The sequence below is a fragment of the Anser anser genome (assembly GCF_964211835.1).
Source record: "Anser anser genome assembly, contig: HAP1_SCAFFOLD_40, whole genome shotgun sequence".
In the NCBI taxonomy this organism is placed as follows: Eukaryota; Metazoa; Chordata; class Aves; order Anseriformes; family Anatidae; genus Anser; species Anser anser.
In genome coordinates this window covers 1,385,579-1,397,197 of record NW_028153557.1, presented here as the reverse complement: position 1 = coordinate 1,397,197, position 11,619 = coordinate 1,385,579, and positions in this window count along the sequence as shown.

Here is an 11,619-nt window from a genome sequence, read left to right as displayed (position 1 = left end):
TGCACTGAGTCCAGAGAGGTCACTGGCACCACTGGGGATGCAGTGCAGTGAGTCCAGAGAGTGCCCTGGCACCACTGGGGATGCAGTGCAGTGAGTCCAGAGAGTGCACTGGCACCACTGGGGATGCAGTTCAGTGAGTTCAGAGAGTGCACTGGCACCACTGGGGATGCAGTGCAGTGAGTCCAGAGAGTGCACTGGCACCACTGGGGATGCAGTGCCGTGAGTCCAGAGAGTGCACTGGCACCACTGGGGATGCACTGCAATGAGTCCAGAGAGTGCACTGGCACCAATGGCAATGCAGTGCAGTGAGTCCAGAGAGTGCCTTGGCACCACTGGGGATGCAGTGCAGTGAGTCCAGAGAGTACCCTGGCACCACTGGGGATGCAGTGCAGTGAGTCCAGAGAGTGCACTGGCACCACTGGAGATGCAGTGCCGTGAGTCCAGAGTGTGCACTGGCACCACTGGGGATGCAGTGCAGTGAGTCCAGAGAGTGCACTGGCACCAGTGGGGATGCACTACAGTGAGTCCAGAGAGTGCACTGGCACGACTGGGGATGCAGTGCCGTGAGTCCAGAGAGCGCACTGGCACCACCGGGGATGCAGTGAAATGAGTCCAGAGAGCGCACTGGCACCACTGGGGATGCACTGCAGTGAGACCAGAGATTGCACTGGTACGATTGGGGATGCACTGCAGTGAGTCCAGAGAGCGCACTGGCACCACCGGGGATGCAGTGAAATGAGTCCAGAGAGCGCACTGGCACCACTGGGGATGCACTGCAGTGAGACCAGAGATTGCACTGGTACGATTGGGGATGCAATGCAGTGAGTCCAGAGAGTGCACTGGCACCACTGGGGATGCAGTGCAGTGACTCAAGAGAGTGCACTGGCACCACTGGGGATGCAGTGCAGTCAGTCCAGAGAGTGCACTGGCACCACTGGGGATGCAGTGCAGTGAGTGCAGAGAGTGCACTGGCCCCACTGGGGATGTAGTGCAGTGAGTCCACAGAGGGCACTGGCACCACTGGGGATGCAGTGCAGTGAGTCCAGAGAGTGCCCCGGCACCACTGGGGATGCAGTGCAGTGAGTCCAGAGAGTGCATTGGCACCACTGGGGATGCAGTGCAGTGAGTCCAGAGAGTGCACTGGCACCACTGGGGATGCAGTGCAGTGAGTCCAAAGAGTGCACTGGCACCCTTGGGGATGCAGTGCAGTGAGTCCCGAGAGTGCACTGGCACCACTGGGGATGCAGTGCAGTGAGTCCAAAGAGTGCACTGGCACCACTGGGGATGCAGTGCAGTGAGTCCAGAGAGTGCACTGGCACCAATGGGGATGCAGTGCAGTGAGTCCAGAGAGTGCACTGGCACCACTGGGGATGCAGTGCGGTGAGTCCAGAGAGTGCACTGGCACCACTGGGGGTGCAGAGCGGTGAGTCCAGAGAGTGCCCTGGCACCACTGGGGATGCACTGCAGTGAGTCCAGAGAGTGCACTGGCACCACTGGGGATGCAGTTCAGTGAGTTCAGAGAGTGCACTGGCACCACTGGGGATGCAGTGCGGTGAGTCCAGAGAGTGCACTGGCACCACTGGGGATGCAGTGCCGTGAGTCCAGAGAGTGCACTGGCACCACTGGTGATGCACTGCAATGAGTCCAGAGAGTGCACTGGCACCAATGGCAATGCAGTGCAGTGAGTCCAGAGAGTGCCTTGGCACCACTGGGGATGCAGTGCAGTGAGTCCAGAGAGTACCCTGGCACCACTGGAGATGCAGTGCAGTGAGTCCAGAGAGTGCACTGGCACCACTGGGGATACAGTGCAGTGAGTCCAGAGAGTGCACTGGCACCACTGGGGATGCAGTGCAGTGAGTCCAGAGAGTGCACTGGCACCACTGGGGATGCAGTGCAGTGAGTCCAGAGAGTGCACTGGCACCACTGGGGATGCAGTGCAGTGAGTCCAGAGAGTGCACTGGCACCACTGGGGATGCAGTGCAGTGAGTCCAGAGAGTGCACTGGCACCACTGGGGATGCAGTGCAGTGAGTCCAGAGAGTGCCTTGGCACCACTGGGGATGCACTACAGTGAGTCCCGAGAGTGCACTGGCACCACTGGGGATGCAGTGCAGTGAGTCCAGAGAGTGCATTGGCACCACTGGGGATGCAGTGCAGTGAGTCCAGAGAGTTCACTGGCACCTCTGGGGATGCAGTGCTGTGAGTCCAGAGAATGCACTAGCACCACTGGGGATTCAGTACAGTGAGTCCAAAGAGTGCACTGGCAGCACTGGGGATGCACTGCAGTGAGTCCAGAGAGTGCACTGGCACCACCTAGGATGCAGTGCAGTGAGTCCAGAGAGTGCACTGGCGCCACTGGGGATGCAGTGCAGTGAGTCCAGAGAGTGCACTGGCACCACGAGTGATGCACTACAGTGAGTCCAGAGAGTGCCTTGGCACCACTGGGGATGCAGCGCAGTGAGTCCAGAGAGTGCACTGTCACCACTGGGGATGCAGTGCAGTGAGTCCAGAGAGTGCACTGGCACCACTGGGGATGCACCGCAGTGAGTCCAGAGAGTGCACTGGCACCACTGGGGATGCAGTGCACTGAGTCCAGAGAGCGCACTGGCACCAGTGGGGATGCAGTGCTGTGAGTCCAGAGAGTGCACTGGCACCACTGGGGGTGCAGTGCAGTGAGTCCAGAGAGTGCACTGGCACCAGTGGGGATGCACTACAGAGAGTCCAGAGAGTGCACTGGCACCACTGGGGATGCAGTGCCGTGAGTCCAGAGAGCGCACTGGCACCAGTGGGGATGCAGTGAAATGAGTCAAGAGAGCGCACTGGCACCACCGGGGATGCAGTGCCGTGCTTCCAGAGAGTGCACTGGCACCACCGGGGATGCAGTGCAGTGAGTCCAGAGAGTGCACTGGCACCACTGGGGATGCAGTGCAGTGAGACCAGAGATTGCACTGGTACGATTGGGGATGCACTGCAGTGAGTCCAGAGAGTGCACTGGCACCACTGGGGATGCAGTGCAGTGAGTCTAGAGAGTGCACTGGCACCACTGGGGATGCAGTGCAGTGACTCAAGAGAGTGCACTGGCACCACTGGGGATGCACTGCAGTGAGTCCAGAGAGGGCACTGGCACCACTGGGGATGCAGTGCAGTGAGTCCAGAGAGTGCACTGGCACCAGTGGGCATGCACTGCGGTGAGCTCAGAGAGTGCACTTGCACCACTGGGGATGCAGTGCAGTGAGTCCAGAGAGTGCACTGGCACCACTGGGGATGCAGTGAAATGAGTCCAGAGAGTGCACTGGCACCACTGGGGATGCACTGCAGTGAGTCCAGAGAGTGCACTGGCACCACTGGGGATGCACCCCGGTGAGTCCAGAGAGCGCACTGGCACCACTGGGGATGCACTGCAGTGAGTCCAGAGAGGTCACTGGCACCACTGGGGATGCAGTGCAGTGAGTCCAGAGAGTGCCCTGGCACCACTGGGGATGCAGTGCAGTGAGTCCAGAGAGTGCACTGGCACCACTGGGGATGCAGTTCAGTGAGTTCAGAGAGTGCACTGGCACCACTGGGGATGCAGTGCAGTGAGTCCAGAGAGTGCACTGGCACCACTGGGGATGCAGTGCCGTGAGTCCAGAGAGTGCACTGGCACCACTGGGGATGCACTGCAATGAGTCCAGAGAGTGCACTGGCACCAATGGCAATGCAGTGCAGTGAGTCCAGAGAGTGCCTTGGCACCACTGGGGATGCAGTGCAGTGAGTCCAGAGAGTACCCTGGCACCACTGGGGATGCAGTGCAGTGAGTCCAGAGAGTGCACTGGCACCACTGGGGATGCAGTGCCGTGAGTCCAGAGTGTGCACTGGCACCACTGGGGATGCAGTGCAGTGAGTCCAGAGAGTGCACTGGCACCAGTGGGGATGCAGTGCTGTGAGTCCAGAGAGTGCACTGGCACCACTGGGGGTGCAGTGCAGTGAGTCCAGAGAGTGCACTGGCACCAGTGGGGATGCACTACAGTGAGTCCAGAGAGTGCACTGGCACCATTGGGGATGCAGTGCCGTGAGTCCAGAGAGCGCACTGGCACCACCGGGGATGCAGTGAAATGAGTCCAGAGAGCGCACTGGCACCACTGGGGATGCACTGCAGTGAGACCAGAGATTGCACTGGTACGATTGGGGATGCACTGCAGTGAGTCCAGAGAGCGCACTGGCACCACCGGGGATGCAGTGAAATGAGTCCAGAGAGCGCACTGGCACCACTGGGGATGCACTGCAGTGAGACCAGAGATTGCACTGGTACGATTGGGGATGCAATGCAGTGAGTCCAGAGAGTGCACTGGCACCACTGGGGATGCAGTGCAGTCAGTCCAGAGAGTGCACTGGCACCACTGGGGATGCAGTGCAGTGAGTGCAGAGAGTGCACTGGCCCCACTGGGGATGTAGTGCAGTGAGTCCACAGAGGGCACTGGCACCACTGGGGATGCAGTGCAGTGAGTCCAGAGAGTGCCCCGGCACCACTGGGGATGCAGTGCAGTGAGTCCAGAGAGTGCATTGGCACCACTGGGGATGCAGTGCAGTGAGTCCAGAGAGTGCACTGGCACCACTGGGGATGCAGTGCAGTGAGTCCAAAGAGTGCACTGGCACCCTTGGGGATGCAGTGCAGTGAGTCCCGAGAGTGCACTGGCACCACTGGGGATGCAGTGCAGTGAGTCCAAAGAGTGCACTGGCACCACTGGGGATGCAGTGCAGTGAGTCCAGAGAGTGCACTGGCACCAATGGGGATGCAGTGCAGTGAGTCCAGAGAGTGCACTGGCACCACTGGGGATGCAGTGCGGTGAGTCCAGAGAGTGCACTGGCACCACTGGGGGTGCAGAGCGGTGAGTCCAGAGAGTGCCCTGGCACCACTGGGGATGCACTGCAGTGAGTCCAGAGAGTGCACTGGCACCACTGGGGATGCAGTTCAGTGAGTTCAGAGAGTGCACTGGCACCACTGGGGATGCAGTGCGGTGAGTCCAGAGAGTGCACTGGCACCACTGGGGATGCAGTGCCGTGAGTCCAGAGAGTGCACTGGCACCACTGGTGATGCACTGCAATGAGTCCAGAGAGTGCACTGGCACCAATGGCAATGCAGTGCAGTGAGTCCAGAGAGTGCCTTGGCACCACTGGGGATGCAGTGCAGTGAGTCCAGAGAGTACCCTGGCACCACTGGAGATGCAGTGCAGTGAGTCCAGAGAGTGCACTGGCACCACTGGGGATGCAGTGCAGTGAGTCCAGAGAGTGCACTGGCACCAGTGGGGATGCAGTGCTGTGAGACCAGAGAGTGCACTGGCACCACTGGGGGTGCAGTGCAATGAGTCCAGAGAGTGCACTGGCACCAGTGGGGATGCACTACAGTGAGTCCAGAGAGTGCACTGGCACCACTGGGGATGCAGTGCCGTGAGTCCAGAGAGCGCACTGGCACCACCGGGGATGGAGTGAAATGAGTCCAGAGAGTGCACTGGCACCACTGGGGATGCACTGCAGTGAGTTCAGAGAGTGCACTTGCACCACTGGGGATGCAGTGCAGTGAGTCCAGAGAGTGCACTGGCACCAGTGGGGATGCACTACAGTGAGAACAGAGAGTGCACTGGCACCACTGGGGATGCAGTGCCGTGAGTCCAGAGAGCGCACTGGCACCACCGGGGATGCAGTGAAATGAGTCCAGAGAGCGCACTGGCACCACCGGGGATGCAGTGCCGTGCTTCCAGAGAGTGCACTGGCACCACTGGGGATGCAGTGCAGTGAGTCCAGAGAGTGCACTGGCACCACTGGGGATGCACTACAGTGAGACCAGAGATTGCACTAGTACGATTGGGGATGCACTGCAGTGAGTCCAGAGAGTGCACTGGCACCACTGGGGATGCAGTGCAGTGAGTCCAGAGAGTGCACTGGCACCACTGGGGATGCAGTGCAGTGACTCAAGAGAGTGCACTGGCACCACTGGGGATGCACTGCAGTGAGACCAGAGAGGGCACTGGCACAACTGGGGATGCAGTACAGTGAGTCCAGAGAGTGCACTGGCACCACTGGGGATGCACTGCGGTGAGCTCAGAGAGTGCACTTGTACCACTGGGGATGCAGTGCAGTGAGTCCAGAGAGTGCACTGGCACCACTGGGGATGCAGTGAAATGAGTCCAGAGAGTGCACTGGCACCACTGGGGATGCACTGCAGTGAGTGCAGAGAGTGCACTGGCACCACTGGGGATGCACCCCGGTGAGTCCAGAGAGCGCACTGGCACCACTGGGGATGCACTGCAGTGAGTCCAGAGAGGGCACTGGCACTATTGGGGATGCACCCCGGTGAGTCCAGAGAGTGCACTGGAACCACTGGGAATGCAATGCACTGAGTCCAGAGAGGTCACTGGCACCACTGGGGATGCAGTGCAGTGAGTCCAGAGAGTGCCCTGGCACCACTGGGGATGCAGTGCAGTGAGTCCAGAGAGTGCACTGGCACCACTGGGGATGCAGTTCAGTGAGTTCAGAGAGTGCACTGGCACCACTGGGGATGCAGTGCAGTGAGTCCAGAGAGTGCACTGGCACCACTGGGGATGCAGTGCCGTGAGTCCAGAGAGTGCACTGGCACCACTGGGGATGCACTGCAATGAGTCCAGAGAGTGCACTGGCACCAATGGCAATGCAGTGCAGTGAGTCCAGAGAGTGCCTTGGCACCACTGGGGATGCAGTGCAGTGAGTGCAGAGAGTGCCCTGGCACCACTGGGGATGCAGTGCAGTGAGTCCACAGAGTACCCTGGCACCACTGGGGATGCAGTGCCGTGAGTCCAGAGTGTGCACTGGCACCACTGGGGATGCAGTGCAGTGAGTCCAGAGAGTGCACTGGCACCAGTGGGGATGCAGTGCTGTGAGACCAGAGAGTGCACTGGCATCACTGGGGGTGCAGTGCAGTGAGTCCAGAGAGTGCACTGGCACCACGAGTGATGCACTACAGTGAGTCCAGAGAGTGCACTGGCACCACTGGGGATGCAGTCCAGTGAGTCCAGAGAGTGCACTGGCACCACTGGGGATGCACTGCAGTGAGTCCAGAGAGTGCACTGGCGCCACTGGGGATGCAGTGCAGTGAGTCCAGAGAGTGCACTGGCACCACGAGTGATGCACTACAGTGAGTCCAGAGAGTGCCTTGGCACCACTGGGGATGCAGCGCAGTGAGTCCAGAGAGTGCACTGTCACCACTGGGGATGCAGTGCAGTGAGTCCAGAGAGTGCACTGGCACCACTGGGGATGCACCGCAGTGAGTCCAGAGAGTGCACTGGCACCACCGGGGATGCAGTGCAGTGAGTCCAGAGAGTGCACTGGCACCACTGGGGATGCACTACAGTGAGACCAGAGATTGCACTGGTACGATTGGGGATGCACTGCAGTGAGTCCAGAGAGTGCACTGGCACCACTGGGGATGCAGTGCAGTGAGTCCAGAGAGTGCACTGGCACCACTGGGGATGCAGTGCAGTGACTCAAGAGAGTGCACTGGCACCACTGGGGATGCACTGCAGTGAGTCCAGAGAGGGCACTGGCACCACTGGGGATGCAGTGCAGTGAGTCCAGAGAGTGCACTGGCACCAGTGGGCATGCACTGCGGTGAGCTCAGAGAGTGCACTTGCACCACTGGGGATGCAGTGCAGTGAGTCCAGAGAGTGCACTGGCACCACTGGGGATGCAGTGAAATGAGTCCAGAGAGTGCACTGGCACCACTGGGGATGCACTGCAGTGAGTCCAGAGAGTGCACTGGCACCACTGGGGATGCACCCCGGTGAGTCCAGAGAGCGCACTGGCACCACTGGGGATGCACTGCAGTGAGTCCAGAGAGGGCACTGGCACTATTGGGGATGCACCCCGGTGAGTCCAGAGAGTGCACTGGAACCACTGGGAATGCAATGCACTGAGTCCAGAGAGGTCACTGGCACCACTGGGGATGCAGTGCAGTGAGTCCAGAGAGTGCCCTGGCACCACTGGGGATGCAGTGCAGTGAGTCCAGAGAGTGCACTGGCACCACTGGGGATGCAGTTCAGTGAGTTCAGAGAGTGCACTGGCACCACTGGGGATGCAGTGCAGTGAGTCCAGAGAGTGCACTGGCACCACTGGGGATGCAGTGCCGTGAGTCCAGAGAGTGCACTGGCACCACTGGGGATGCACTGCAATGAGTCCAGAGAGTGCACTGGCACCAATGGCAATGCAGTGCAGTGAGTCCAGAGAGTGCCTTGGCACCACTGGGGATGCAGTGCAGTGAGTCCAGAGAGTACCCTGGCACCACTGGGGATGCAGTGCAGTGAGTCCAGAGAGTGCACTGGCACCACTGGAGATGCAGTGCCGTGAGTCCAGAGTGTGCACTGGCACCACTGGGGATGCAGTGCAGTGAGTCCAGAGAGTGCACTGGCACCAGTGGGGATGCAGTGCTGTGAGTCCAGAGAGTGCACTGGCACCACTGGGGGTGCAGTGCAGTGAGTCCAGAGAGTGCACTGGCACCAGTGGGGATGCACTACAGTGAGTCCAGAGAGTGCACTGGCACGACTGGGGATGCAGTGCCGTGAGTCCAGAGAGCGCACTGGCACCACCGGGGATGCAGTGAAATGAGTCCAGAGAGCGCACTGGCACCACTGGGGATGCACTGCAGTGAGACCAGAGATTGCACTGGTACGATTGGGGATGCACTGCAGTGAGTCCAGAGAGCGCACTGGCACTATTGGGGATGCAGTGAAATGAGTCCAGAGAGCGCACTGGCACCACTGGGGATGCACTGCAGTGAGACCAGAGATTGCACTGGTACGATTGGGGATGCAATGCAGTGAGTCCAGAGAGTGCACTGGCACCACTGGGGATGCAGTGCAGTGAGTCCAGAGAGTGCACTGGCACCACTGGGGATGCAGTGCAGTGAGTCCAGAGAGTGCACTGGCACCACTGGGGATGCAGTGCAGTGAGTCCAGAGAGTGCACTGGCACCACTGGGGATGCAGTGCAGTGAGTCCAGAGAGTGCACTGGCACCACTGGGGATGCAGTGCAGTGAGTCCAGAGAGTGCACTGGCACCACTGGGGATGCAGTGCAGTGAGTCCAGAGAGTGCACTGGCACCACTGGGGATGCAGTGCAGTGAGTCCAGAGAGTGCACTGGCACCACTGGGGATGCAGTGCAGTGAGTCCAGAGAGTGCCTTGGCACCACTGGGGATGCACTACAGTGAGTCCCGAGAGTGCACTGGCACCACTGGGGATGCAGTGCAGTGAGTCCAGAGAGTGCACTGGCACCACTGGGGATGCAGTGCAGTGAGTCCAGAGAGTTCACTGGCACCACTGGGGATGCAGTGCTGTGAGTCCAGAGAGTGCACTAGCACCACTGGGGATTCAGTACAGTGAGTCCAAAGAGTGCACTGGCAGCACTGGGGATGCACTGCAGTGAGTCCAGAGAGTGCACTGGCACCACCGGGGATGCAGTGCAGTAAGTCCAGAGAGTGCACTGGCACCACTGGGGATGCAGTGCAGAGAGTCCAGAGAGTGCACTGGCACCACTGGGGATGCACTGCAGTGAGTCCAGAGAGTGCACTGGCGCCACTGGGGATGCAGTGCAGTGAGTCCAGAGAGTGCACTGGCACCACGAGTGATGCACTACAGTGAGTCCAGAGAGTGCCTTGGCACCACTGGGGATGCAGCGCAGTGAGTCCAGAGAGTGCACTGTCACCACTGGGGATGCAGTGCAGTGAGTCCAGAGAGTGCACTGGCACCACTGGGGATGCACCGCAGTGAGTCCAGAGAGTGCACTGGCACCACTGGGGATGCAGTGCAGTGAGTCCAGAGAGCGCACTGGCACCAGTGGGGATGCAGTGCTGTGAGTCCAGAGAGTGCACTGGCACCACTGGGGGTGCAGTGCAGTGAGTCCAGAGAGTGCACTGGCACCAGTGGGGAATGCACTACAGAGAGTCCAGAGAGTGCACTGGCACCACTGGGGATGCAGTGCCGTGAGTCCAGAGAGCGCACTGGCACCAGTGGGGATGCAGTGAAATGAGTCAAGAGAGCGCACTGGCACCACCGGGGATGCAGTGCCGTGCTTCCAGAGAGTGCACTGGCACCACCGGGGATGCAGTGCAGTGAGTCCAGAGAGTGCACTGGCACCACTGGGGATGCACTACAGTGAGACCAGAGATTGCACTGGTACGATTGGGGATGCACTGCAGTGAGTCCAGAGAGTGCACTGGCACCACTGGGGATGCAGTGCAGTGAGTCCAGAGAGTGCACTGGCACCACTGGGGATGCAGTGCAGTGACTCAAGAGAGTGCACTGGCACCACTGGGGATGCACTGCAGTGAGTCCAGAGAGGGCACTGGCACCACTGGGGATGCAGTGCAGTGAGTCCAGAGAGTGCACTGGCACCAGTGGGCATGCACTGCGGTGAGCTCAGAGAGTGCACTTGCACCACTGGGGATGCAGTGCAGTGAGTCCAGAGAGTGCACTGGCACCACTGGGGATGCAGTGAAATGAGTCCAGAGAGTGCACTGGCACCACTGGGGATGCACTGCAGTGAGTCCAGAGAGTGCACTGGCACCACTGGGGATGCACCCCGGTGAGTCCAGAGAGCGCACTGGCACCACTGGGGATGCACTGCAGTGAGTCCAGAGAGGGCACTGGCACTATTGGGGATGCACCCCGGTGAGTCCAGAGAGTGCACTGGAACCACTGGGAATGCAATGCACTGAGTCCAGAGAGGTCACTGGCACCACTGGGGATGCAGTGCAGTGAGTCCAGAGAGTGCCCTGGCACCACTGGGGATGCAGTGCAGTGAGTCCAGAGAGTGCACTGGCACCACTGGGGATGCAGTTCAGTGAGTTCAGAGAGTGCACTGGCACCACTGGGGATGCAGTGCAGTGAGTCCAGAGAGTGCACTGGCACCACTGGGGATGCAGTGCCGTGAGTCCAGAGAGTGCACTGGCACCACTGGGGATGCACTGCAATGAGTCCAGAGAGTGCACTGGCACCAATGGCAATGCAGTGCAGTGAGTCCAGAGAGTGCCTTGGCACCACTGGGGATGCAGTGCAGTGAGTCCAGAGAGTACCCTGGCACCACTGGGGATGCAGTGCAGTGAGTCCAGAGAGTGCACTGCACCACTGGAGATGCAGTGCAGAGAGTCCAGAGAGTGCACTGGCACCACTGGGGATGCACTGCAGTGAGTCCAGAGAGTGCACTGGCGCCACTGGGGATGCAGTGCAGTGAGTCCAGAGAGTGCACTGGCACCACGAGTGATGCACTACAGTGAGTCCAGAGAGTGCCTTGGCACCACTGGGGATGCAGCGCAGTGAGTCCAGAGAGTGCACTGGCACCACTGGGGGTGCAGTGCAGTGAGTCCAGAGAGTGCACTGGCAGCACTGGGGATGCACTGCAGTGAGTCCAGAGAGTGCACTGGCACCACCGGGGATGCAGTGCAGTAAGTCCAGAGAGTGCACTGGCACCACTGGGGATGCAGTGCAGAGAGTCCAGAGAGTGCACTGGCACCACTGGGGATGCACTGCAGTGAGTCCAGAGAGTGCACTGGCGCCACTGGGGATGCAGTGCAGTGAGTCCAGAGAGTGCACTGGCACCACGAGTGATGCACTACAGTGAG